Here is a 27,936-nt window from a genome sequence, read left to right as displayed (position 1 = left end):
GAGTACCCATAGGACCGCAGCAAAGCCCATTGCATCATGGGACACACGTCAGTATGTCGGAGCTTAGTGCGTCAGGGCGGGCTTCTGCAGAGTACCCTGTGCGTCTGTTCCTCTTCCCTGCTCAAACATCTCTGCCCTCTATTTAGAAGGGGGGGCGTTCCCATTTTTAGGGGGCAAGAAGATGCTAGAGGATGGCGCCAGTTTAGGTGCCACTAAAGGTAACAGAATCTAACCCGGGGCCTGAAACCAATCAGACGGACTCGCTAATTGCCATATCTCCCACTGGTCCACCGAGGGCGAGGGTCATATGACAGACTTCTGGCTCTGTTGTCACGTGACTGTGGCGTCGTGTGCAACTTTTGAGACTGCCAGCTTGTAGGGGGCGTATGCCGTTACCGCCTTTCTACCTTCCCGCCGGCTGTGGGTCCCCCATTGTTGGCGCATGCGCAGCATACGACTGCTGCTTGCCTTAAGTCTTCTAAACCCTATTTCCACCATTTCTTCCTTTGGAGTCCAGAAACGCGCCCTTCCTTGGGCTCTTGAGGAGGTTGTCCGGGAGCTGGCGCTCAAGGGTAGTTTTTCACCTCCACCTGATGAGACTGTCGCGGTCGCCAGCCCTCCCTCCGTCCCCGCCCCCAGGGTTGAAGGAAGGGTGTGACAGGCAGGGCTGTGCCGCCGGGGATTAGGGCCTGCGTTCGGTGTTCTGTCGAGAACGGGAGCTAGCGTGGGGAGGCTATGTCGCCGTCATCTTCCCTTTCCCTTGGGTTATCGGGAGTGAGCCTGCTTCCCACGACCGTATTCTCACACCTAGGAGAACCACAGCCCAACCTCTTTCCGCTAATGTAAATAAAAGTTGGCCTGTTTATTAGACTTTTAGCTACCCAGTTCGGAAATACCTTGCTGCTTGTACATAATTTCCATGCTCGCCCCACGGTGCTAGGACTAATCCACCGCTGCTCTCTCTAGATCCTTCCTATTGTATTTAGCATCCCCCAGCGTCTCATGATACCTGATTTGATTTGACATGGTATTTTTTACCCTCTCCTGCTACTTTGTTGAAACAAATGCTTCAAAAATCTCAAAAATATTTTCTTCTAGTTACTAGTTTTACTGTTACTAGAACATATTTTCCCCCTTGTACTGCCTTGGCATTCCCAACTAAACAAAACCTGATTCTTACAAAAGCATATATATTTTTAAAGTAATCTTCACCAAAGGTGGGGCTCAAACTGAGGACCCTGAGATCAAGAGCCACATGCTCTACGGACTGAGCCAGTCAGGCGCCCCAAGAACAAGAATATTTTTATTAGCAACAAGAAGACCATTTCACAATGAAATTGTTTCTGCTGCAGACATTCAACAGCGGAATTCCTGTTTGAGCAAATACAGATGAAGAGGCTGTTTGATCATTTCAAATGTCATGAAAAAGTAATACTTTTAAGGAAATGCTTAAAAATAAATAGCTGCCTGTTTGTCTTTTACTGAAGTTTAACTTTCAGAAAACACTTTTATTAACCAGTCTAGCATATTGTGGAATGTGTTTCTACTGAATGGATGAATGGCTCCTTTATGTTTGGTTTAAATATCAAATAGGTGATTTATCTGACATGCTGATATTGATAGCCCTGTGCAATTGCTGTTGAGATGTCTGCAATTCACACCAATGTATTTTCACTCTGAGCCATGAAATAGGGGCACCTTGGTGGCTCAGTTGGTTAAGTGACTGTTGATCTCAGCTCAGGTCTTGAATTCAGGGTCATTAAGTTCAAGCCCCACCTTGGGCTCTGTGCTGGGTGTAGAGGCTGCTTAAAAAAACCAAAACCATGAAATAAGGCATTCAATACACTTCATTCCCATCAGGAGTTACAAACAGACCTGCTTTTCCCTCATAGTTAATCAAACTTAATTCTGAGGAATTGCTCTCAAAACTTCTATTCAGGGTGGGACGCCTTGATGCCTCAGTTGGTTAGTGTCTGCGTTCTGCTCAGGTCATGATCCCAGGGTCCTGGGATGGAGTACTGCATTCGGCTTTGGCGGCTCTGGCTCTTTGCTCTGCAGGGAGCATGTTTCCTCCCTGTTCCTGCCGCTCCCCCTGCTTGTGCGCTCGCTCTCTCTATCTCACAAATAAATAAATAAAATCTTAAGAATAAAAAAAAAATTCTATTAAGGGTAAGAGTTTTAGTGATTTTTAAAAATCCCACCTATTTTTTTTAAAGACTTTTATTTATTTTTTAAAGTAATCTCTACGCCCACCTTGGGGCTCAAACTTAACAACCCTGTGATTAAGAGTCACATGCTCAACTGAGTGAGCCAGCTAGCTTCCTAAAAATCCAATCTATTTTTAACCTAAGTTTGGTAAAAGTTTTTATAGTCATACAATTAAAAAATTATAATGTAGAGAAGTACATAGTGAAAAATCTATGTCACATCCTTGCAACCTATTTGCTCAATTTCCAGTGGACCCCTTTCCAAAGACAACTAGTTGGTAGTTTATACATAGCCAAGGAAATATAAATACACTTATTTTCCTACTTTTTTTACATTATGGTCTAATATATATAATGTTTTGCATCCAGCTTTTTTCATTTAAAACATTTTTTGAGATCCATAAGAGTATACAGTATCATCGCTTTTTGTATAGCTGGACAGATTCCATGGTGTAGATATACTATGTTGCTTTTTTTTTTAACCAGTGCCCTATTGATGGACATGTGGGATCTTTCCAGTCTTTTGTCTGTTATGAACAGTGCTGTAATGAAAAAAGTTGTTTTGCAGTTGTGCAAATTTATGACAGTATAAATTCCTAGAAGACCATTTCTCGGGGTGCCTGGGTGGCTCAGTCGGTTAAGCGGTTGCTTTTGGCTCAGGTCATGATCCCAGGGCCCGGGGATGGAGCCCCGCATTGGGCTTTCTGCCGAGCAGGAAGCCAGCTTCTCCCTCTTCCTCTGCCTGCCACTCCCTACTTGTGCTTGCTCTCTCTGTCAAATAAATAAATAAATAAAATCTTACCCAAAAAAAGACTCTATGTCAAAAGTTATATGCATTTGAAATTTTTATAGATAAATGCCAAACTGCCTTCTGTGAGGGTTGTACTGATTTAATTTCCACTAGCAATGTATATATATTTCCCCATAGTCTCATCAACAAAATATTAGCATACTTATTTACTGTGCTGATGTGATAAGGTTGTCATTGTATTACATAATAGTTTTAATTTTCATTTCTCTTAGAAAATGAGCATCTTATATTTAAGAGCCATTTATATTCTTTTCTGGGAACTCAGTGCAAACCCTGGCACATTTTTCTATTGATTTTTTTTTTATTCATTAGTTTTTAATATACATTTTGGGGGTGACTGGGTGGCTCAGTCAGTTGAGTGTCTGCCTTGGGTTCAGGTCATGATCTCAGCGTCCTGGGATGAAGCCCTGTGTCGAACTCTCTGCCCAGCAGGGAGTCTGCTCCCTCTGTGCTCTCCTCCTGTCTCTCAAATAAATAAGTAAATAAAATCTTTTAAAAATATATACATTCTGCCTCTTATTAAAAGGACCTGCAGCAGAGATAATGTATTCAATATGATTGGGAAAACTGAAAGGAAATTTTTCTGCCAAGCTTAATACATTTGCTACAGTGGAGCATATTTCAGTCTGAGCTTCCATTAGCTATGGAAAAAGAAAGGGGTATTTGGCAAAAGGAAACAAATGAGAGACAGAGAAAAAAACCTTTGTGGGTTCTAAAAATTCTAAAAGAACTAAAAGGCTTTAAGGGGGAGTAAAAGGAATCCATTACCCTGACTTTATTTTGTTTTTTTTGCCTAGATCAAGAGAAATTCATAGGAAAATGGAAGAGCAAAAGTTCTGATGTTTTGCTTTTGATTTCGCCAAGCTAAGTCAACTCCAGGAGTCCTTTCAAAAAGGTAAGAAATTTATCTCAGAAACTAACACAGTATATTGTACTCATTCTCACACTGCTAAAAAGCATCTCTAACAAGTCAGCTAAAATAAGAATGCTTACCTGCCTAGTATTTAATTCAACTGAAAATGGATACCAGAAAGTCTCTTTCTTTTTAATCAAATAAAAATAATTTAAAAATTGAGTACTTTTGAAAGCGCTGATATTAGAATAGGTCTAAAAATAAAGGTCCAGTAACTACCAAGGGATTAATTTAACTACATAGCTTGATACTTTATCAGTTAAAAACCTCAAGAAGAGGGGTGCCTGGGTGGCTCAGTCAGTTAAGTGTCTGATTTAAGATTCTCTCTCCCTCTCCCTTGACCCTCCCCGCCCTTGTACGCACGCACTTGTGCTCTTTTTCTCTCTCTCTAAAAAAATAAATGAAAGAAAGAAACCTCAAGAAGAAAAAAAAAAGTGTTTGGATATTTACAAGATGGTGTAGGGACCATTTGGAACCCCAGGGTCAGTATGGAGATTATTTTAAGCTGAAGACATTTGAGAATCAATAGGTGTAGAAAGAAGCCTTCTGAGAGCTTCCTTTATCTGATTAAAAGCAGAAACTTCTGGGAAGTGAGGCTGCCAGAATTTCCCTACCCCAGTAGAGAAACCAAGAGTAAACCATAAATCCCTTTCTCAGAGGAGTTTCATGGCCATGAAAAGGAAGGAGAGACCACTCCCATCAGCATAAATCTTCTCAGATTGTTCTTCTAAAAATCCATGTCTTTATCCTATGTAAATCTATTTATTCTTCCCATACAAGCATACAAGCCATTTTCCTGTAGTAAATTGGGTGTATAAGCCTCTGACTAACTGTTCATTGAGCTAGCTTCTTCCTTTGTTAATGCCATTTGTATATCAATAAACCTTTTTATCCCCTGTTAACAGCCTTTTATCATTTTGACTATCAGACCCCCAGTTATGTAACTTAAAAGGATAGAGGAAGCTTATCCTCCCAACAGTGGTCAAAGGGACAACAGTTTTTTCAATGAGAAAAAGAAAATGGGTGGTGGTGGGGGGAACCTCAGACATTTCCCCAAAAGAGAAAATCCAAATGGATAATAAACATTAAAAGGCTTTCAATTTCATAAATATCCCGAAAATGCGAATTTAAATCACTCCTCTGATTGGCAAATATTAGGAACCTGACAAAGAAAAAGCTGACAACCAATGCTGGCAAGAATGATAAACAATAGGAACACTCAGAGAAAGAGTATAAGTAGATGTAACAACTTTAAATACAGTTTGACATTTTCTAAAAAAATTGAAGATATAGATACTCTCTGATCCAGCGCTTTCACTCCCAGCTATATACTGACGCTTGCTATTCAAGAGTGGACTGTAGACCAAAAACCTCAGCATTTCCCAGCAATGTATTAGAAATGTAAATTTCTGGGCTTTACCACAAGACCTTATGAATTAAATGCTGCATCTTAACAGTGATACATAAGCACCTGTGCCCCTGGATCCATGGGTGGGAGTGTTCCTGATAGCCCCAAACAAATAGTCCCATTGTCTATGAACATGAGAAAGTATGCTATATTCATACAACAGAAAACTGTATGTTGATGAAAAGGAACAAACTACAATTAAATCCAACATGGATAAATATCACACTGTTGAGAGAAAGAAGACCAAAAAATCATAGGGTATAAGTCCACGTATATAATCTTCAATACAGTTACAACCAAATTGCACTGTTTAGGTATGCACATTAAGGTAATGATACTAAAAAGGGGGGTGAGTAAAGCAAGAAAGTGATTCCAAAGAGAATCCAGGTGGAATTTATCTCCAGAGGAGACAGATGGGTTGTGATCTTGGAGGAAGGGGGGCAGTTGGGGACTTACAGAACTGGTATATGTGTTGGATAGTGTCTAAAGGATTTCTATATTATAATTATTTAATAATTATGGTATATAATGTTCTGTGAAGTTTTCAGTGTATGTGTTATATTTTATATTAGATAAATAAATGCTGTAGACTTGTTTCCAACCAATACATGAATGACTGACAATGAGAAAAGCAAGAAGCAGGATGTAACAGCAAAGTAAATTGGCACTGAATAAACCAGAAAGAGAAAAACCAAGGTCTCCCTGTGTTTGTTCTATTTAAAATAATGTGCCCCCCCCCCCCCCCCCCCCCGCGTAAGGCTATCTTTATTTTTCATGAGGGAAGTTTGGGCACACAGACCTGAGGAGCAGATATGCTTTAGTGGGAGAGGTAGAGGGAAGCAGGAGAATGGCAGGAGCTTGCAGACCATGCCAGGGTGGAGGAGGTGGGGATGGTAGGGGCTGGGGAGGGATGGGGGTTTGGGGTGGTGGAAGGTGATGGTGGTATATGGACACAGGACATAGCACTTAGAGACCGAAGAGGAGGCCATAGCCCAGGAGCCCAGTTTGCCCCTCTTCCTCCTTCTCCTGGTCCTGCCCCCTGTCCACCCCTTTCTTTGCCTTTGACCCCAGACCCAGACAGGAGAAGCAGTTTGACAACCCTTTTCTGGGTCAAACATAGAGGGAAAAGGTGTCCCATGTTGGAACTGAAGATTTGGCCACTAGGGCACCTACATAGAAAGTTAGATAGGTGAAGAACACCCAGGAAGAAAACTTCAGTTTTCTGAAGTTAACTTCAGCTATGCTTCCTGTAGCATTTGCACCTGACTGATGTTCATGGAGTGGCCTTGAAGCCTCTCATTATCGTGGCTTTGATGGAGGTTAGGGAATATATTATTTTAATCTGGAGAAAGTTCCTTTCTATGTAAAATAGATTATGCAAGATAATTAAACCTCAAATTATTGAAAGTAAACTTCACTTGAAAGAAAAAATCCCAGAAATTCCTAAGAATGTGTCCAAACATTAACAGAAGAAAACAGGAGCCAAGAAATCCTTGGATTCATAGTCACTTCAGAATATGCTTCTGAATACAACTCACTATTAAGAAGGCTGGGCTTAAAATTATAACCAGGACTTTAAGAAAGTAGGCAAAGGCAGAGGACAATGAATTTAAGATGGACTTTGAGAAAGAAGTGATGAAGAAATCTGAAAAATGTTACAAATTTCTGGGAAGATAAAACATAAGAAATCACTAGAATTTATAGAACTAAAAAGGGTCATTAATTGTCCTAGTCCATTCCAGATGCCATAACAAAATACCACTGACTGGCTAGTTTAAAACTGACAGAAATTTATTTCTCACAGCTCTAGAGGTTGGGATGTCCAAGATCCAGGTGCCAAGTGTACCTTCATGACCTAAGCACCTCCCAAAGGCCCTACCTCCAAATACCATCACATCAGGCATTAGGATTTCAACATACGAACTTTTGGGGAAGACACAAACATTCAGACCACACCATCAATGAAGCATTAATCTTCCTAAAAAAAAGGTTCCTCAAAAAATGAGTAAAAGGTTCTAATTACCTAATGTACAGGCACTGTAAAGCACCCATGATACAGTAGACACTCAAATTAGCTCACTTCCTTTTTTCCTTACCCCAACATAAGAGACCATCAAATGTGAGCTCTTTCAAATGCGGGGAGGGGTGGGGGCAGATTCAGGCTTTGGAAAATAGAGCAGTTTCTACAGAGAGTGAATATTTGGGACAAGTGAGCCACATTGAGCTGAGTAGAACTATGAATGCACATAAGAGGTCTCCAAAAGAAAAGGACGAATCTGTTGGTTACGAAGAGAATGGCAGGGGCGCCTGGGTGGCACAGCGGTTAAGCGTCTGCCTTCGGCTCAGGGTGTGATCCCGGCGTTATGGGATCAAACCCCACTTCAGGCTCCTCTGCTATGAACCTGCTTCTTCCTCTCCCACTCCCCCTGCTTGTGTTCCCTCTCTCGCTGGCTGTCTCTATCTCTGTCAAATAAATAAATAAAATCTTTAAAAAAAAAGAGAGAGAATGGCAAAGGTAATTGGAACAATTATCTCAAGGAGGTGAATTCTGCAGATGAGGCCAAAAGTAATGAAAAACTTATGCATACACTGACATAGGCAACAGGGAATCAGGGACCAAGCTCTGTTAAAACACGAAGACAGAAATACTTCACTAGGCAAGATAAGTAAAGTGATTCAGCCACTCACAAATCATAGATTGTAGACAGAAGTTGAAAGACCATTGAAGAAGGGTGGAAGAGTAATCCTGTTCGTTGCAATTATTCCAAGATTATCTAGAAACAGAACCTAAAGCAGAGAATCAAGAAACTAAAAACAAATTTTATGTGCTAGGTTGAATAGCGTATCTCCCAAATTCATGTCCACCTGGAACCTGTAAGTGTGATCTATTTGAAAATAGGGTCTTTGCAGATGCAGTCAAGCTAAGATGAGGTTATGCTGGATTAGGGCAACTGGTGTCCCTCTTCTAAGAGGGAAATTTGGACAAAGACATACACAGAGGGAAGGTGTGGTCTTGTGAAGACAGAGACAGAGATTGGAGTGATGCTCTCTTATGTCAAGAACGCCAAAACTTGCCAGCAAACACCAGAAGTTAGAAGAGGCAAGGAAGGATTCTTCCCCAGAGCCTTCAGAGGTGGTGTGGCCTTGCTGATGCCTTGATTTAGGACTTCTAGCTTCCAGAACTGTGAGAGAATAAATTTCTGTTATTTTATGCCCCTAGTTTGTGGTAATTTACTACAAAGCCCTAGGAAACTCCTATACCCTAGGATCAGATAGCAGAATTTGAACAGGATGAGAAAGGCCGGGAACAATTAGTTGAAGAGGAAATAAAAGAGTGAAAGCAGAGAATTCAATATCTGGAAAATTAATACAAAGCAAGAAGAGATTATAGAAAGAGAATATTGCCATTCTGTAACACAAAGTTCACTATAATTTGATCCTTGTCTATGACACTGAAAGAGCTGTTGCTGAAGAAGAAAAACATCTTCCTAAAGCAGAAATTAATTCAAGTTGCCAAAATTAACATCTCGCTCATAGTGCCTTCTTTAAGAGGCAGTTACACCTAGTTTCAGTTCCTGATCCTGCCATCCTTTCGTGTGACTTTGCACTTTTTAGTTAATCTTCCTAAAAAAAAGATTCCTCAAAAAATGAGTAAAAGGTTCTAATTACCTAATGTACAGGCACTGTAAAGCACCCATGATACAGTAGACACTCAAATTAGCTCACTTCCTTTTTTCCTTACCCAAACATAAGATGATAAAATGCTACTTAGTAAGACTTCATTGGTACTGTGCTAACAAAATGTACATGCCTTGCTCTGACATTTATGTTCCTGTCTTATTTCCCTCATGAGAGTGTGGTAGTCTGAAGGGTAGAGGGTTGAACTTATCCAAATATATTTTCTAATCTCCCACCTTCAGTGACGGACTGATAACGTGCACCAAATTGTACACTGTAAACACTTGTTGAAGATATGAATGAAAGAAGAAATAGAGATGTTTTTAAAAGAAAAAGAACAAGCTGAAAAAACGTGCTGTTGTAAAGAACAACATACTGAGGTCTTTAGAATTGATTCGGGAAGATTCCTTTCTCCCCCTGCTCTATTTTCTTCATCACCACAAAGATGAAATCACTTTGTATTTATTCTTTAAAAAGCAAAGTAAAGTATAATGGAGGGACAGGCTTACAGGTTAGTTTTTTTTTGTTTTTGTTTTTGTTTTTTTCCTTAAGATTTTATTTGAGAGAGAGAGCACGAGCGGGCGGAGTGGGGGGCAGAGGGAGAAGCAGACTCCCCACTGAGCAGGGAGCCCCACCCCAATGTGGGGCTTGATGCCAGGACCCCAGAATCATGATCTGAGTCGAAGGCAGTTGCTTAACCCACTGAGCCACCTAGGCACCCCTATTTCTGTTTTTTATTTATAATCTTTTCTCTCCAGAGGTCTCTACAGATGCTTCATTTTTTAGGTTAGTAACTGCTATCTTGATGGAGACAAGTGGGAGGGTCCCTGGGGAAGCAGGATGCTTTGAGTAAGAAAGATTCCACACTCAGAGAAGACATGGCTTAAATTTTGGGGGGAAAAGGGGTCATTTTACCCAGATGCTCTTATCTAAAAGCTGCCATCTAGTGTTCATTTCTAAGACTACAGCCTAACATACTAATCCTGTGGTTCTCTATACCAAGGACCATTTTTATTGACATACTATAGTTATGCACCAGATTCTAAGACAATTTGGTTACCAAAAGGAACACAATTTTAGAAACAAAAATATGTTTTTCAGTTGTTTTCGTCACATACATATAGTACTGTCAAAACAGGACTTTGGGATAATAACAGTGGAAAAGTATTTCTGAAGGCAGTGATCTAATACTGAATGGATGTAAAAGCAATTGAAAAAAGGAACTCAGGTTACCTTATCCATACTTATTGTTAGTTAATGTTACCTATAGTTTTTATTGGAAAGAGGGTGAGAAGAACCATTTATTGTATATTATCAGTGTGTCAGACTCTACAAACGTTATCTGTATAAATCTTAATCCTTTGAGTTAAGTATTCTTTACTTTTTTCCCCTCATCTTTATTGAGGTATAATTGACGATGTAAATTTGAGTTAAATAGTCCTAACACTATTTTTACATATGAGAAATTGAGGAGAAGTAACTGGCCTTTTATCAAAGAGCAAGTTGACTAAAGAACCCATATCTGTCATACTCACAGTCAGTGCTTATACCACAATGCTTGGTAAACTTTTTGAAATTCAGGGGAAAGCTTACAAACCCCTTTTACTGCTTTTATAAACTGTTCGAAGGTCTAAGCAACTCTAGAAACTACTGCAGTAAGAGGAACCTCTAAACTCCCACATTGGTCTGCAGGATTATTTCCTGAAGACAAATTGTACTTTTGAAACCTGAACCAAAATTCTAAGATAAAAACACTAGGGTGTTTTTATATTGAGTTTCATGAAAAAAATTCATAAAATACATGAGATTTTTAGAAGTATACTCTAATTGTAATACATTTAACTGAACCCCCATGTTTTATATTACATTTACTTAAACCTTCAGCTGTTCCATATTACTTCAGGAATGCATATTCTTGCATGGAATCAACCAAATATGCTGTGCCTCTAGATCTTAATTTTGCCTAGCATACAAACTGTACTAACCACAGTAGAGAAAACACGCGAACACACAGTTAATTTTTTTAAATTGAAGCAAAAACACCGTTAATTTTTTAAAATTCAGCAAAATATTAAATTTCTTAGGTTCATTATATAATGTATTTACTCAACCTTTTGAAATTTGACAGGTATTTAACACTAAACTCCCTAATTTGGAATACATATTTTAAAGCACCAGTATGCTTCCTTAGTGAATCATTTAGCAAAGCAAAGAGAACTTGTTGATTTGACATCCATCTTTCTAAAACCTGAGTGAGCTGCTTTTCTAAGGCAAGATTATTTTTCTTGAATCCTGACAACAATTCTATAAGGTTTGTAATAATTGTGTGAATTTCAGGTAAACTACTGTTTCAAATAACCCCAAATTTTAGGGTGCTCAACACAAACACAAATTTTGTTTGTTGTTAACATCACAGTCAAACATGGATTGGTGGGGCCTCTGCTGCATGCGTTCATTTAAGGAAGGAGGCTCCTCTGTCTAGTACTCCACCACCTTCAAGGCAGGTAAGAGTCTTTAAATCCTAGTCTTCCCCTTTAGGAGGCTTCAGGACCAAACTTTTTATTTATTCCTTGCCTGTGGCTTGTTCTTATCCACCCAGAATTAGATTTCTCTTCTTGAGCCTAAGATGTATTTTTGTACAGTTAACTATAAAATAATTTAATTCAGCGGCACCTGGGTGGCTCAGTCACTTAAGCTTCCGCTCTTGGTTTCAGCTGGGGTCATGATCTCCGGGTCGTGGGATTGAGCTCTGAGTTGTGCTCTGTGGTTAGTGCCGAGACTGCTTCAGATTCTCTCTCCCTCTTTCTCCCCCCTCCTCTGTCCCTCCCGCTGCTCACACGCATGCGTTCTCTCTCAAATAAATAAATAAATAAATAAATAAATAAATAAATAAATAAAATCTTTAAAATAATTTAATTCAGAATAGTAAGCATCAGACACAGTCATTCTCACTGGCAAGTTACCTTTTTGGCTAAATAAATCCACAAATACATTCAGGCAATATATTCAGAAACAAATTCTTCATGTTTCCTACATTTTTATGAATTGCAGCTTCATGATGTTACTTTTGAAAATGGAATGTTTGTAGACATATCTGTATATATGGATTTTAATTGACAAGTTGGCAGTTGTTCTTCAGACCTTAAGTATAGATGCATACATACATATTTATTTTTAATTTAATTTAAGAAACTATAACACATTTGTAGTCTTATAAGCTCTTTTATTTTTTGATTTTTTAATGTATTTTTTAGATTTTATTTATTTTATTTATTTTTTGTGCAAAAAGCTGATTTTATTAAAGCACAAGGACAGAACCCGTGGGCAGAAAGAGCTTCCTTAATTTATTTTTTTTATAAGCTCTTTATAGAGAGGAAAAGCATTTTATCTGCAATACAGAGACTACATGTTAAAATAGAGCTGCTTTCACTTACACATATTTAAATTACAGTATTTACTCAATACCTCCTGCTACACCAAGATTCTTTATTTCAAGTGCAAATTCTGTGCTCCCTGGCTTTTTTTTTTTTTAAGATTTTATTTATTTATTTTGACAGAGAGACAGCCAGTGAGAGAGGAAACACCGCAGGGGAGTGGGAGAGGAAGAAGCAGGCTCCCAGCGGAGGAGCCCGATGTGGGACTCGATCCCAGAACGCCGGGATCCCGCCCTCAGCCGAAGGCAGACGCTTAAGGACTGCGCTACCCAGGCGCCCCTACTCCGTGTATTTAATTTAGGTTTCCTTTGAATAGTGTGAAATTACCTTATTTTCTTATATTTCCAGTTACTGAAAAGTTAGATTTGGGTCAGTAAAGGTGTTAAATTAATCAAAACACATCTGGAGAGCAGTCCTAGGTCCACTTAACATGAAAAGATGGCTTCCATTGGAGCACAGATCTTCTATTATGGAATCGCTAGGTTCTCTGAATGCATCCTTTTTATGGTGTGACCTCCTAATGGCTACAGGCTTGTGGTGATAATGCATCAGGTAATTAGTCCTATATAGAGGCAATTTGGTAGAAGATTGCTGCATCAAATAGTTTCTGGCATCCCCAGAAGGAAATCTGGAAGCTTGAATCAGTACAGGGTAGTTTTAAGTTAACAGCAGAAACATGAGAGACTATGGACTATGAGAAACAAACTGAGGGCCTCAGAGGGGAGGGGGGTGGGGGATTGGGATAGACTGGTGATGGGTAGTAAGGAGGGCACGTATTGCATGGTACACTGGGTGTTATACACAACTAATGAATCATCGAGCCTTACATCGGAAACCGGGGATGTACTGTATGGTGACTAACATAATATAATAAAAAATCATTAAAAAAATAATAATTTTGGCTTAAAATTTTTATATTCTTTAATTACAACATTTTTGCCTTTTGATTTTGGAAGATAATTCTGAAAATTTTAGAAGAAAAATAACTTCAAAATGTGTGAAACTAAGTTTATGTTGTTTACTCATTGCTGTTATTACAATTACTCATGTTACCCTGCCTCCTTCTAGAGTTAAAAGCCTGACATTGAAAAATAAAATAGAGAAAGAAAGAACCCTGATATTGTACACCTTATTAGGAGTACTCCCAATTGTGTGCTAGTGTAGGAAAAATTCAAAGTTTTGTGAGTGTGTAAACACTATTTTTGCCTTATATCCATGAGTATCATGCTCCCTTTATCTTCACTGTGTCCTTCAAACACAAGAAAACATGGGGTTAAAGACCACAGAGGTTTTCAAAAAAGCTGAAATTAGAGTTTTGTAGCATTGAAATGGAGTATTTTCACCAAAGTATAATATAATTTGAAATACGAAATAGCAATTAGACTCTGCCCAAATCTGTTGACTAACTTTAAGACTGGGCTAATCTTTCTTAGTTGGGAACACTATAGAAGAAAGTCCTACAGGGACTGGCAGTTGAGACACTGTCAAGCAGTTACGAAAGTTCATTTTACTTTTGCTGAACATTGGCATGTTGTGCCACCTGCCTCTGGCAGCACAAAAGTCCTGAATTTGACAACTCAAACGGCTGGCATTGAAGTGCAAAACCAAAGGATGTAACAAGCTGACTCTAATACAATGAATGGAACCAGAGTGTACCTGCACTTAACAGTTTTCTCAATATCAGCACACAGTGGGCTCCAAAAATTCCCAACAAAGTTCCCTTTCAGGTTCCCCATCTGAAGGCTCCACTCGCGGGGACAAAACATGTTCCATACAGGTGCTTCCAACAGATGGCACTTACCCACCCCTAAACTTAAACATGGCCATTGCTGAAGTGCCCCCTTGTAAGAGGTCCAAAAGGATATGTAAGCCCACTCTGACCTTGCCACTTTCCAGAGGCTGCAGAGAGCCCAGGGCTGAGGGCGACTTGCCACATGACACAATCTCTCCATTCCAGAGCTCCGAGGCTGGTGAGACCTACAGCTGGTGGGTTGGAGCTCACACCTCTCTGTCACTGCTCTGGAAGGCCCCATGCTCAGGTGTGGAAACCTATTACTCAGTGGGGGTGCATTGACTCAGCTGGTTCCCACCCTAGAGGAATCACACAGGTGATTAGGCATCATTTCCAATTTGTATCAGTGAGGACTGGTCGGTCCAACAAGGAAGCAGGATGCTTCGGTGTCTATGGCTTTAGTTCAGGTGCTGCATGGAGCAAGCCTGAAGAACTTAGGTTGGACTGCCAGTTGACCAAAGTTACTTGATAGGACCTGGCCTAATGGCTCTTTACCCAGTAAGATGCAGGGTCATGTGAGGCTCCTCAAACCCAGCAGGTCACATGAGGCCTTAAGAAGTCAGGAGCATTGGCATCCAGGTCTTTCTGGGCACATGTGGGCAATCTACAACTGCCTTAGTAGAAAAAATCTCTCAGGTTGAACCCTCAGTCCTATGCCCCCTTTCTCCTGCTACTTTCCCTCCAAGGTCCAGACAAGCCCAAGTAACCATCTTTCCCAGCATGTAGTGCTGGTGGAGGGTCTGGAACCAGGCAGCCAGGAAGTGCCGAGACCACTGGAACACGGATGTTTCCTCTTGTGTTTGCTGTGATATGCCCATTGTCACCTCGAGTGAGTGTGGACACTGACAGCCCACCTGGGCCTGTTGGGTTTTCAGTCCCTAAGCTTGCAGCTCTCTGGAGAGCTGGAGTTGGCAGCCCTGTCTAGTGGAGTGCTGGTGCATGCAAATGTCACTAGACTTCTCCCTCTCCCTCTATTCTCTCTCACTCTCTCCCTCTCAAATAAATAAATAAAATCTTTAAAAAAAGAAAAAAGACCTCTTTTTCATTTTTGGAAATTCATGGGCCTTTTTTCACCTCACCTTTCTGGTAGGCTATTTCTCAGGCTAAAGACAGTACATGCCTCTCACGTGTAAAAATGGATCACCCGTTTGGCCCTGAAGACTATATTCATTAAACTGACCCCCATCTTTTTTATACCTAAGCCCTTCAGCTCAGATTGTTCTTTCCTCAAGGTCCTTGATTACCAACCCATCATTGGGCTAGAGGGACTAATCCAGCTTTCCCTTTTCAAGGTAGAAGTTTCTTGGCATTCTTTCTTCAGGCTGCTTTGTTAAGACACATTTCAAAATAAGGTATAAAATTTCCTTTGGTATTTATTTATCAATAGTTTTCTCTTTGCACTGCCCTGGCATCATACATTTCTGAACCAAACAATTCATATCTGATTCTTCTATCACAAAATAGGTTTGGCATTAGCTACAACGGAAGACCACCTCAAAGCCTGTGCTGTTTGAACTCTGCTGCTTGGACCTCAGCTGCTGCAGCAAGGAAGCCTAAAAAAGCCCATATGTAGGAGCCCTGAAGCCTGTGGGTAGTTGGCATTTGGTAGGTCCAAAGACTAAACAGAGATATCATGTGGCAGAAAGATGAATACCTATCACTTGTTATAGGTGATTGGTTTAGAAAGGGTTTTGCCTTATCTAGATACTTGAAGAGCCATTATACAAGGGAGCAAAGAAAAGAATGCTTAAGAAAACTATTACTAAACAATACTTAAATTTAAAAACAAAGGCTCTTTCATTCTTACATTTAAAAGTACACATTTCAAAAGTTTACATTGCTCACCAGTCTCATCCACTCATGGGTAATGGGCCTGATAAATAATCCTAAATTTACCCAGTCAGAATCATTGGCTTCTGTTCCTTTAAATATACAGCTTGATATTTCATCACTTGGAAATCACAAAGAAGAACACATGGGAGTTTACAGTTGAAGTAGCAGTTTTAAAGGATAATTTAGGTGATGCTCAAATAGAGCTCTGCAGGTTTCTTATTGCACTGTTCACCTGAGAAACTAGGTGCATGAACATGAAACCCAAAGGCTTGAGTTTCATGGAGTTTTCACTGGCCCAAATAAGTGCATTTATTTAAGATATTATTCTTAGCCCTTAATGTAATAATATGTTTTGAGTTATACAGAACATTCTTCTGAGTATCTATGGTATAGCAGTAATTTCTGATCATTTACTCCTGGAAACTCATGGGGATGAACAAACATTTTGCATGCTGTAGGATTTTTGAAAACCATCTTGACAAAAATAAAAATAAGTGAGGTAATCATTTCACTTATATACATGTCAAATCATTATTCTACATAGTAGAATACAATATTGTATGTTGATTATATCAATAAAACTGGGGAAAAAATAAAGGAGGGCTTTGGAGTATAGTGGGAAAACACTGTAAAGATTCTGGAACTGAAAGTCATGTAACTTTCCTAGCTAAGTGTTTAGTCTGTCTTGGCATAACAACCATGGAAATATTCTAATATTAACATCAGTGAGTCCTATTCCAGGAATATGGTAGCTAATGGTAAATGGAGCTGGAAGGAATTTCCTCACAGGCAGAGATTTTTACCAAACCAATTAGAGTGTCAATGTTCTATTTTTCTAGATACATCAAAAACTACCATGATGTGGGACACCTGGGTGGCCCAGTCTACTAAGCGTCTGCCTTCGGTTTAGGTCATGATCCCAAGGTCCTTCTCCCTCTGCCTGCTCTGCTCCCCCTGCTTGTGCTCTCTATGACAAATAAATAAGTAAAGTCTTAAAAAAAAAAAAAACCATCATGATGTGTTGAATTTTGACAGTGATTCTTGAAGACATTTAGAAGTTAAATGCACTGGTTCTTTAATGTAATTGTAATGTGTAATATTGTGGAGTTAATGAAGAGGATCTTCTCACATCAAAAGCAGATTTTCCCCAAATCTATCTTAGTTCCTTAACAACCCTGACATCCCAATTAAAAGCAGGGAGAAAGGGGTGCCTGGGTGTCTCAGTTGGTTAAGCGTCCAACTCTTGATTTCGGCCCAGGTCATGATCAGGGTCATGGAATGGAGCCCCACATCAGGCTCCGTGCTCATTGTGGAGTTTGGTTGAGATTCTCTCTCTTCTACTCTCTCTGCCCCTCCCCCACTCATGCTTCCCCCCCCCTAAATAAAATCTTTTTAAAAAAGTAATCTTAAAAAACAAAAAAGAAAATGCACAGGTTCATTTCCTCTCCAGAGAATTAAAAGAGTTTAAAATATATCAACTAAAGGTAGAATATGAGAATTTATTACTCTAATGTAATATTTGCATGCTAATACACCTATCAGAGGTAGCTAACAAGCTGTCATTTAATGAGCACCTACTAGATATAGAGTGCTTTTACATGTCAGCCGGGGTTAACATTCACAATTATAAGCTAGGGAAGAGTAGAGACTGTGGTCATAGGCATAGTGCAGTATAACTGTTACAACTCCTTTGGAAATAATAGAAAACCCAATGCAAACTGGCTTAAAAAAAAGAATATATTGGTTTTCATAATGCAAAATTATTTTTAACAAAAAATAGTTTTTAAAAATAAATGATTATTACTGTTTCACAGTATATTTTCCAGAATCCAGTGGACCTCAAAACATCAAAACCTGACTCTCTAATTTGCTATATTATTAGTATTATGAGTAATTGAGAAACACTTTTTTTTTAAATGGCCAAAGAGTCATATGTGCTACCAACTGAGCCAGTCGGGTGCCCCTAAAGTTGTTTTTTTGTTTTTTTAGAAACTCTTTTTTTTTTTTTTTTACAAGTAGTTAGTGTCTCTTTGAGGTAATTTCAAAGGTAATTCATCTACATAATAGATTTCAAAAGGATCACAGCTACCCTGCAACTATAGTTCATTATCAGAACTAAATGAATTATTCTATCTGGCAATAATATTGTTAATTTTAATTACAATTCAAATTTAACAATAATTCTACTTCAGGGACATATTACAGTCATCTGGATCATAATTCAGTTAATTTTCTTTGGCCTACTTTAGTAGTCAAGACTGTGAAACAAGTACAATATATAACATGTTTTATTTCATGTAGTGTTTTATAGCTTTGAAAATGCTCCCATTTTTAAAAAAACATTGTTTGATGTGCATAACAACTCAAGGAGGTCAACACAACTGGCGTAGCACCTTTAATTTTCAGGTAAAGAAACAGAGACTCAACTATACTTTGTTGAACAACTGGAACTTATAAACATCACACAACTGGTAAATAGTGGAGATGGGTCTGGAATAGGCCTCTAGACTTCCAGTCATTTCCCATTACACCAAGAGTAGAGAATACTACTTAAAACGGCAGACCCAGGCTCCATGTGACTTTGAGCAAATTAATCTTACCATGAGACAATTCATCTGTAAAATGGGAATAATAGCATGTACTTCACTGTGTAATACTTCACTGAAGACAAAAGATGCTAATACTGGCAGAGCACCTAGAACAGTGTCTGGCAAATAACAAGCCCTGTATAAATGTTAGCAATTCTACCATGTCACCTTAATCCCTAACGAGATGGAGGTCTCATACACCTTATTAATAATACACCTGATTCTCTCAAGACTGCACAAAGAAGAGGTCGTGTGTGCACATAGAGAGAAGGTGGCTGCCTACAAGCCGAGAAGAGAGACCTCAGAATGAAACTGACCTTGCTGGCACCTTGATCTTGGACTTCTTAGCCTCTAGAACTGTGAGAAATAAATTTGTTATTTCAAAAAATAAATAGGTAGATAAATAAATAATATACCCAATTAAGCACAAAAGTAGGGCACATCTCAGAAATTTTTTAAGTTTGGGAAGAGTAGAGAGCAAACCATATTTTTTACTTCCAGTATTCTCACTTTATTTTGTTTTAATTATATTCCCACAGTATCTTTTCAACCAAGTAAACATGGCAAACCTGTGCTTGTCTGGGATTGAGACCACCAAGACCCTTAGTTACTAAAGAAGCTGAGATCCAGAGGACACACCAATCAATATGAAACAATTTTAAATAAAAACGAAGCAATTAGTCTGAGCCCACATGCAGAAGATTGCACAAGACCCATGCCCTCTGTTCATAACCCATGTGGATGCCTATGGGAAGGGACCGTTAGAGGATAAACATAAATGGAATCAACAAACTGATTTGACCTGAACCTCCCAAGTGAGGACTCTAGCCACCTGGATTCACGATCACACAGGACATGGCAATCCATCTACAAGTTAGGACTGGGCCTGAAAATAAAGTCTAGCGGTTCTAGCACCCGAGACCAAGGAAGCCTGACACACATGCCCAAACTGCTAACTACACACTCAGGTAGCAAATGGAACTCATGGACACATTTTCTTGGGCACTGGTCTTGGTAAATGAACTATGTAATTAACTCTCTGTCTCTCTTTTTTTCCCTTCCAGGTGTACCTTCTGGGGAACTGGGCTACTGGGATTTGTGAATAGCAGCGAAGAGCCAGAGTCTAACTTGGTGTTTTGTTCCGTTTTGCTGCCAAGCTAAGTTTGCTGGATTTGAGCTGTTGGATGATGATAATGATCATGGATATGACATGACACCTCTAAAGTGCTCCTATCTGGTCCAGAAGATGGGAGATATCCTAGGTTATTATATGGTAGACAATAAAGAAACTGCTGAGCCACCTAGAAATGAGCCTGGGCATATGTATGGTATAAGTAAGATGTGGGGAGCACTGGTAAAAGGATGACATTATTGCTGTGGGGACTAATACTGAGCATATGGCTATAGCAGCACAGCAATAGTCTTGGCTGCTGGGAAGGGTTGGGGTTGGTGAGGGACAATTAATCTCCCTCAGCTCTTATCTACAGAGCATCTGGCCGATTTAATGCAGACTGTCAATGCCACCCTCAACTTGACTGATGGCGAATGGGGAATCTTAATCTGAGAACTTTCAGAATCCTCCCAGTAGCTGCTGACTCCAGGAGTTAACAGCGTGCACTCAAGACAACAGAACAAGATCAACTTTCTGGACATTGACATGATTTCCTTTAGCCTCATCCTATTGCACTATTGCACCTGCTCTAGTTTAACTCGTTATTGAATCTACATTGCCTATTAGGATATCTGATGGGGTGGCCTTTGTTGTAAAAAGAGTTCTTGGTTGGTGATGTGAAAGGTTAGGGGGTAGAGTTGTATGGAAACTGCTGTGTGCAAGTGTCCTTCCATATATTCATATACACAAGGCCATAGACAAGGCTTATGCTCAATTCATTTAAATTTTGGTAAAGTGCCCCATAATCCTCTCAGAACAGGAGAGAATGGCAGGCTTGTGAGGAACACGGCCATTTCTTACCTACCTCTTTATCTTCCCTAGAGGCTATCGTGAGACAATTTCTCATTGCCTTACAAGTTCTGGTGAGATATAAGGGTTTCTGCCTCGAAATCCCCCAATACCCCCTACTTTAGGGTACAGATGTATGCTCTCATACTCCCAACTGCTGAGTATGAAATTGGCTCCTCAGAGAGCTCCCCATTGCCCATGTTGCATTGTTATCTAACCTCTTTTGTTTTGGTGCTGAGGGGTGCAGCAAGGGACATAGGGAGCTGGCACCTTTGCTGATCTTACCTATTGCTATGTGTAAGAAATAAACTACTTCATCTAAAAAGGGTTCATTGTTTCTTTACCAGTTGAATCTCCCTGCCTAGCTTGGCAGCAATTATGACAAATGCTCTGTACCCACCCATATGCACTTATGTGAGAAAAGGCCCAAGGCCCCTAAGTATGGCCTCCTTCCTCCTCCCAACTCAGTTTAAATACTAGTTAAATTTGAGTAATTCTGTCAGAAAAGTGGTCAGAATTAGTTTTGGGTTTTATTTCTTTATTTTTTATTTTATTTTATTTATTTATTTTTAAAAAAGATTTTATTTATTTATTTATTCGACAGAGAGAGAGACAGCCAGTGAGTGAGGGAACACAAGCAGGGGGAGTGGGAGAGGGAGAAGCAGGCTCATAGCGGAAGAGCCTGATGTGGGGACTCGATCCCAGAATGCCGGGATCACGCCCTGAGCGGAAGGCAGACACTTAAAGACTGCACCACCCAGGCACCCCTAGTTTTGGTTTTTATTGCTACAAAAATTTTTTTTTGTTTAAAAGTAAGGCATGCTCATAATGACTTTTCAACAGACTAATTCTAGGCTCCAATTTTTGAAGCTACTGACTGGTTCCTGTCTGGAGAATAATTTGGGACATCTTAGTGTTTAATTTTTCTCTTTTGGCTGTGTGTGTGTTGTTTTGTTGTCGTTTTTAAATCTTGTTTTTTCATTCATTAACCAGTGAGCAGCTTTTGAGCAGACGACATATTGATTCCATTTCCTAGATTTAGTTTAGAAAACATAGGCCTCACTTGATGCCCTTAGGAACAAGTATTGCAAATGCCTCATTTAACAACATATGCTGTTGGGGCCCCTGAGTGGCTCAGTCAGTTAAGCATCAGAGTCTTGGTTTCAGCTCAGGTCATGATCTCAGGGTCTTGAGATTGAGTCCCTCATTGGCTCTGAGCTCAGTGAGGAGTCTGCTGGAGTTTTCTCTCTCTCTCCTTCTGCCCCTCCCCGCACACTCTTTCTCTCTAAAGTAAATAACTAAATCTTAAAAAAAAAAAATAACATACACGACTTTTTTAATTTGCCTTTTCTCTCTACCCTTGAATAGGTCCAGTATTTGATGAAACTCCTGAAAGTGAGTGGAACCTGACTTGTTCCTCTTTTCTAGGATGTAATGCATATGTCATTGTGACTTTTAAGGTAATTTGTTTGCTATTTTGCTATTTCCTTATTTCTTTGAAGTTAATTTCTAACTTTCAAATTGATAATGAAGAAAAATATTAACCTTTTAAAACATACCAAATGAATTGAGGGGTTTTTTTTCTTTTATTAAGTAATCTCTACACCCAACTTGGGGCCCAAACTCATGACCCTGAGACCAAGACTCATACACTCCTGAGTCAGCCAGGTGCCCCACATGAATTGAGTTTGTAACTTAAAAAAGTTTTCCTTGTCAAAAAAAAAGTAGATGTAGCAACCATTTTATACTTCCTGTATGAAAGTTGTATGTATATATTTGTATATTAATTAAAATTCTGGGAGAACACACAAGAAACTTGTAATAGAGGTGAGGTAATTGATTGGTGAGGTTAGAGTGGGAACTGGGTACATGTAACAAGCCTATAGAGTTCAGAGGAAACAACCAGACTGGACGTTGTCCATATATATCATTTTATAGTTTTAATATTTAACATAATACCTGTTGATTACTTAAAAGTAAAATAGATTGTATTATTTTTATAATTTGATAAATGTATCTCTTAGAAAGTTTTGAGACTGATTTCTTTATGATGGCTCATCTAAATAGGCATTTGTTTTGTTTGTTTGTAGGATGGCATTCTAGTTAATTAGGAAGGCATCAGATCAATTTACAATAAGTGTAAGTAATGTAATGTGAACTGGGCCTTAACTGAATACATTGATCTCTGGTCCAGAGATAAAACCTGGAAAGAAATACATCACCTTGAGTTGAAGATCCAAGAATAGCTTGGTCATGAGGACTAGGGCAGAGTGAGCGGTAGGTGGCAAGGTTAGAGAGGCAAGGTCAGGAGTGGCCTCTTGCTTATGGCCTGTGAGGGTGGAAGTGGTTCTTTGAAGCACCAGCTGTAGACTGCAAAGTCGTCCCACCCTGTAGATGTTTCCTTCTGCCTAAACCCTATGGATATTAGACTCTTACCCAAGAACAAGGAGCACGTGCCTGCACACTGTGAGTTACAATTTCCACTTGAAATTAATACATATACTTCAGTGTGGCCTGACTTGAAAGTGATATGAAATTAAATCATGCATGTAAAGCACCTAGCTCAATACCTGCCAGAAAATTATTCCTTAATATACGTCACTTCCTTCCCACTCATCCCAGAATGAGATTATCCTCTCTTTTACATCTGATAAAATCCCACATGTCTCGATTTCTACCTGCACTGTGGTATTTCTGTGGTCTTATTTTCCCCTTAAGATTATAGTGCCTTTGGGGCGCCTGGATGTCTCAGTCAGTTCGGCTGAGGTCATGGTCCCAGGGTCCTGGGATCAAGCCCCTGCTTCCTGCTCCATGCTCAGCGAGGAGTTTGTCCCTCTCTCCGCCCCCCTCTTGTGCTCTCTCTCTTGTGCGCTCTCTCTCTCAAATAAATAAATAAAATCTTAAAAAAAAAAAAAAAGACTATGGTGTCCTTAAGGAGAGAGCGTTGCTTAGATGCATGACCCATTCCGCACTCCCCTACATCCACCTCCCTCACTCCCCATTTACACAAAGTTCTTTGTACATGATGTGTTCTTGTTAAAGACTTAATTGAAAACATGGTTAAAATAAAAAAGAGGAAGAAACAATGAAAAATACAGTTGTATTAAAAAATTGATTGAAGTCATAAAAATGATTCAGAAAGATTCCAAATTAATATATCCTCTCTCCCAAATTGCAGTGATAAAATACAGCATATAGCTTTAAAAAAAAACAACTACATATAATATATTATTGTTTCAGGGGTACAGGTATATGATTCATCAGTCTTACACAATACACAGCACTCACCACAACACATACCCTCCCCAGTGTTCATCACCCAGCCACCCCATCCCTTCCACCCCTCATCCACTCCAGCAACCCTCAGTTTGTTTGCTGAGATTAAGAGTCTCTTATAGTTTGTCTCCCTCTCCGGTTTCTTCTTATTTCATTTTTTTCCTCTTTTCCCCTATGATCCTCTGCCTTGTTTCTCAAATTTCACATATCAGTGAGATCATATGATACTTGTCTTTCTTTGATTGACTTATTTCACATAGCATAATACCCTCTAGTTCCATCCATGTCATTGCAAATGGCAAAATTTCATTTTTGATGGCTGCATAATATTCCATTCACTTCTTCTTTATCCACTCATCTGTTGATGGACATCTGTGATCTTTTCATAGTTTGCTATAGTGGACACTGCTACTATAAACATGGGGCGCAGGTGCCCCTTTAGATTGCTACATTTGTATCTTTGGGGTAAATACCCAGTAGATCAATTGCTGGGTTTTAGGGTAGGTCTATTTTCGACTCTCTGAGGAACCTCTGTACCATTTTCCAGAGTGGCTGCACTTCTTGCATTTCCACCAAAAGCATAAGAGGGTTCCCCTTTCTCTCCATCCTCACCAACATCTGTTGTTTCCTGACTTAATTTTAGCCATTCTGACTGGTGTGAGGTGGTACCTCATTGTGGTTTTGATTTGTATTTCCCTGATGCCAAGTGACATTGAGCACTTTTACATGTATCTGTTGGCCATTTGGATGTCTTCTTTGCAGAATGTCTGTTCATGTCTTCTGCCCATTTCTTCACTGGATTGTTTGTTCCTTGGGTGTTGAGTTTGATAAGTTCTTTATGAATACTAGCCCTTTATCTGATGTGTCATTTGCAAGTATCTTCTCCCATTCTGTCAGTGGTCTTTTGGTTTTGTTGACTGTTTCCTTTGCTGTGCAAAAGCTTTTTATCTTGATGAAGTCCCAGTAGTTCATTTTAGCCCCAGCTTCTCTTGCCTTTGGCAATGTGCCTAGGAACAAGTTGCTGTGGCCGAGGTTGAAGAGGTTGCTGCCTGTGTTCTTCTTAAGGATTTTGATGGATTCCAGGCTCACATTTAGTTCTTTCATTCATTTTGAATCTATTTTTGTGTATGGTGTCACGAAATGATCCAGTTTCATTCTTCTACATGTGGCCGTCCAATTTTCCCAACACTATTTGTTGCAGAGACTGTCTTTTTTCCACTGGATAGTCTTTCCTGCTTTGTTGAAGGTTAGTTGACCATAGAGTTGAGGGTCCATTACTGAGTTCTCTATTCTGTTGCATTGATCTATGTGTCTGTTTTTGTGCCAGTATCATACTGTCTTGATGATTACAGCTATGTAATAGAGCTTGAAGTCTGGAATTGTGATGCCATTGGCTTTGGTTTTCTTTGTGAACATTCCTGTGGCTATTCAGGGTCTTTTCATGTTCCATACAAATTTTAGGATTCTTTGTTCCATTTCTGTGAAAAAAGTAGATAGTATTTTGATAGGGATTGCATTAAATGTGTAGATTGCTCTAGGTGGCACAGACATTTTAACAATATGTGTTCTTCCAATCCATGAGCATGGTATGTTTTTTCATTTCTCTGTGTCTTCCTCAATTTCTTTCATGAGTGTTCTATTGTTTTCTGAGTACAGGTTCTTTGCCTCTTTGGTTAGATTTATTCCTAAGTATCTTATGGTTTTGGGTGCAATTGTAAATGGGATCAACTCCTTAATTTCTCTTTCTTCTGTCTCATTGTTGGTGTATAGAAATGCAACTGATTTCTGTGCATTGATTTTGTATCCTGCTACTTGACTGAATTCCTGAATGAGTTCTAGCAGTTTTGGGGTGGAGTCTTTTGGGTTTTCCACATAAAGTATTATATCATCTGCAAAGAGTGAGAGTTTGACTTCTCCTTTGCTGATTTGGATGCCTTTTATTTATTTTTGTTGTCTGATTGCTGAGACTAGGACTTCTAGTACTATGTTGAACAGCAGTGGTGGTAGTGGACTTCCTTGCCGTGTTCCTGACCTTAGGGGAAGAGCTCTCAGTTTTTCCCCATTGTGAATGATACTTGCTGTGGGTTTCTCATAGATGGCTTTTATGATATTGAGATATGTACCCTCTGTCCCTACGCTGAGAAGAGTTTTCATCAAGAAAGGATGCTGTACTTTGTCACATGCTATTTCAGCATCTATTGAGAGTGTCATATCGTTCTTCTCCTTTCTTTTATTAATGTAGTGTATCACATTGATTGATTTGCAGATGTTGAACCAAACTTGCAGCCCAGGAATAAATCCCACTTCGTTGTGGTGAATAATCCTTTTAATGCACTGTTGGTTCCTACTGGCAGTATTTTGGTGAGAACTTTTGCATCCATGTTCATCAGGGATATTGATTTGTAATTCTCCTTTTTGATGGAATCTTTGTCTGGTTTTGGGATCAAGATAATTCTGGCCTCATAGAATGAGTTTGGAAGTTTTCCTTCCATTTTAATTTTTTGAAACTACTTCAGAAGAATAGGTATTAATTCTTCTTTAAATGTTGGGTAGAATTCCCCTGGGAAGCCATCTGGCCCTGGGCTCTTGTTTGTTGGGAGATTTTTGATTACTTCTTCAATTTCCTTGCTGGTTATGGGTCTTTTCAGGTTTTCTATTTCCTCCTGGTTCAGTTTTGGTAATTTATACGTCTCCAGGAATGCATCCATTTCTTCCAGATTGTCTAATTTGTTGGCATATAGTTGCTCATAATATATTCTTATAATTGTATTTCTCTGTTGTTGGTTGTGATCTTTCCTCTTTCATCATGATTTTATTTATTTGGGTCCTTTCTCTTTTCTTTTTGATAAATCTGGCTAGGGGTTTATCAATCTTATTAATTCTTTCAAAGAACCAGCTCCTAGTTTTGTTGATCTGTTCTACTGTTCTTTTGGTTTCTAGTTCATTGATTGCTGCTCTGATCTTTATTATTTCTCTTCTCCTTTTGGGTTTAGGCTTTATTTGCTGTTCTTTCTCCAGCTCCTTTAGGTGTAGGGTTAGGTTGTGTATTTGAGACCTTTCTTGTTTCTTGAGAAAGGCTTGTATTTGCTTTGTACTTCCCTCTTAGGATCACCATTGATGCATCCCAAAGATTTTGAACAGTTGTGTTTTCATTTTCGTTTGTTTCCATGAATTTTTAAAATTCTTTTTAATTTCCTGGTTGACCCATTCATTCTTTAGTAGGGTGCTGTTTAGCCTCCATGTATTTGAGTTCTTTCCAACTTTCCTCTTGTGAGTGAGTTTGAGTTTCAAAGCCTTGTGGTCCGAAAATATGCAGGGAATGATCCGAATCATTTGGTACCTGTTGAGACCTGATTTGTGACTCAGGATGTGATCTATTCTGGAGAATGTTCCATGTGCACTAGAGAAGAATGTGTATTATGTTGCTTTAGGATGGAATGTTCTGAATATATCTGTCAAGTCCATCTGGTCCAGTGTGCCATTTAAAGCCCTTATTTCCTTGTTGATCTTCTGCTTAGATGATCTGTCCATTGCAGCGAGGGGGGTGTTAACGTTCCCTACTATTATTGTATTATTGTCAATGTGTTTCTTTGATTTTGTTATTAATTGGCTTATATGATTGGCTGCTCCCATGTTAGGGGCATAAATATTTACAATTGTTAGATATTCTTGTTGGATAAACCCGTAAGTATGATATAGTGTCCTTCCTCATCTCTTATTACAGTCTTTGGTTTAAAATCTAATTTGTCTGATATAAGGATTGCCACCCCAGCTTTCTTTTGATGTCCATTAGCATGATAAATGGCTTTCCACCCCCTCACTTTCAATCTGGAGATGTCTTTGGGTCTAAAATGAGTCTCTTGCAGATAGCATATCGACGGTTCTTGCTTCTTTATCCAATCTGATACCTTGTGTCTTTTGATTGAGTCATTTAGCCCATTTACATTCAGGGTAACTATTGAAAGATATGAATTTAGTACCATTGTATTGCCTGTAAGGAGACTGTTACTGTATATTGTCTCTGTTCCTTTCTGGT

General features: G+C 39.2%; 1 long non-coding RNA gene across 4 annotated transcripts; it reads left to right on the top strand.

Moving 5' to 3' along the window:
* The first annotated feature begins 41 nt into the window (after positions 1–41).
* On the top strand, positions 42–22,089 carry LOC123781267 (uncharacterized). 4 transcript variants are annotated; one of them, XR_015727515.1, is made up of 6 exons: positions 42–218; positions 3,816–3,913; positions 11,434–11,521; positions 15,708–15,848; positions 19,204–19,632; positions 19,729–22,089. It is a non-coding gene; the product is annotated as an uncharacterized LOC123781267 (long non-coding RNA). The 4 variants fall into 4 exon arrangements; XR_006776635.2 differs by lacking the exon at positions 11,434–11,521; XR_015727516.1 differs by lacking the exon at positions 19,204–19,632.
* The last annotated feature ends 5,847 nt before the right edge of the window (positions 22,090–27,936 follow it).

Source organism: Ursus americanus, chromosome 18 (genome assembly GCF_024610735.1).
Source record: "Ursus americanus isolate L20-20 chromosome 18, mUrsAme1.1.p, whole genome shotgun sequence".
Taxonomy (NCBI): Eukaryota; Metazoa; Chordata; class Mammalia; order Carnivora; family Ursidae; genus Ursus; species Ursus americanus.
The sequence above is the reverse complement of the archived record's forward strand: the minus strand, read 5'-3'. Positions and strand labels throughout refer to the sequence as shown.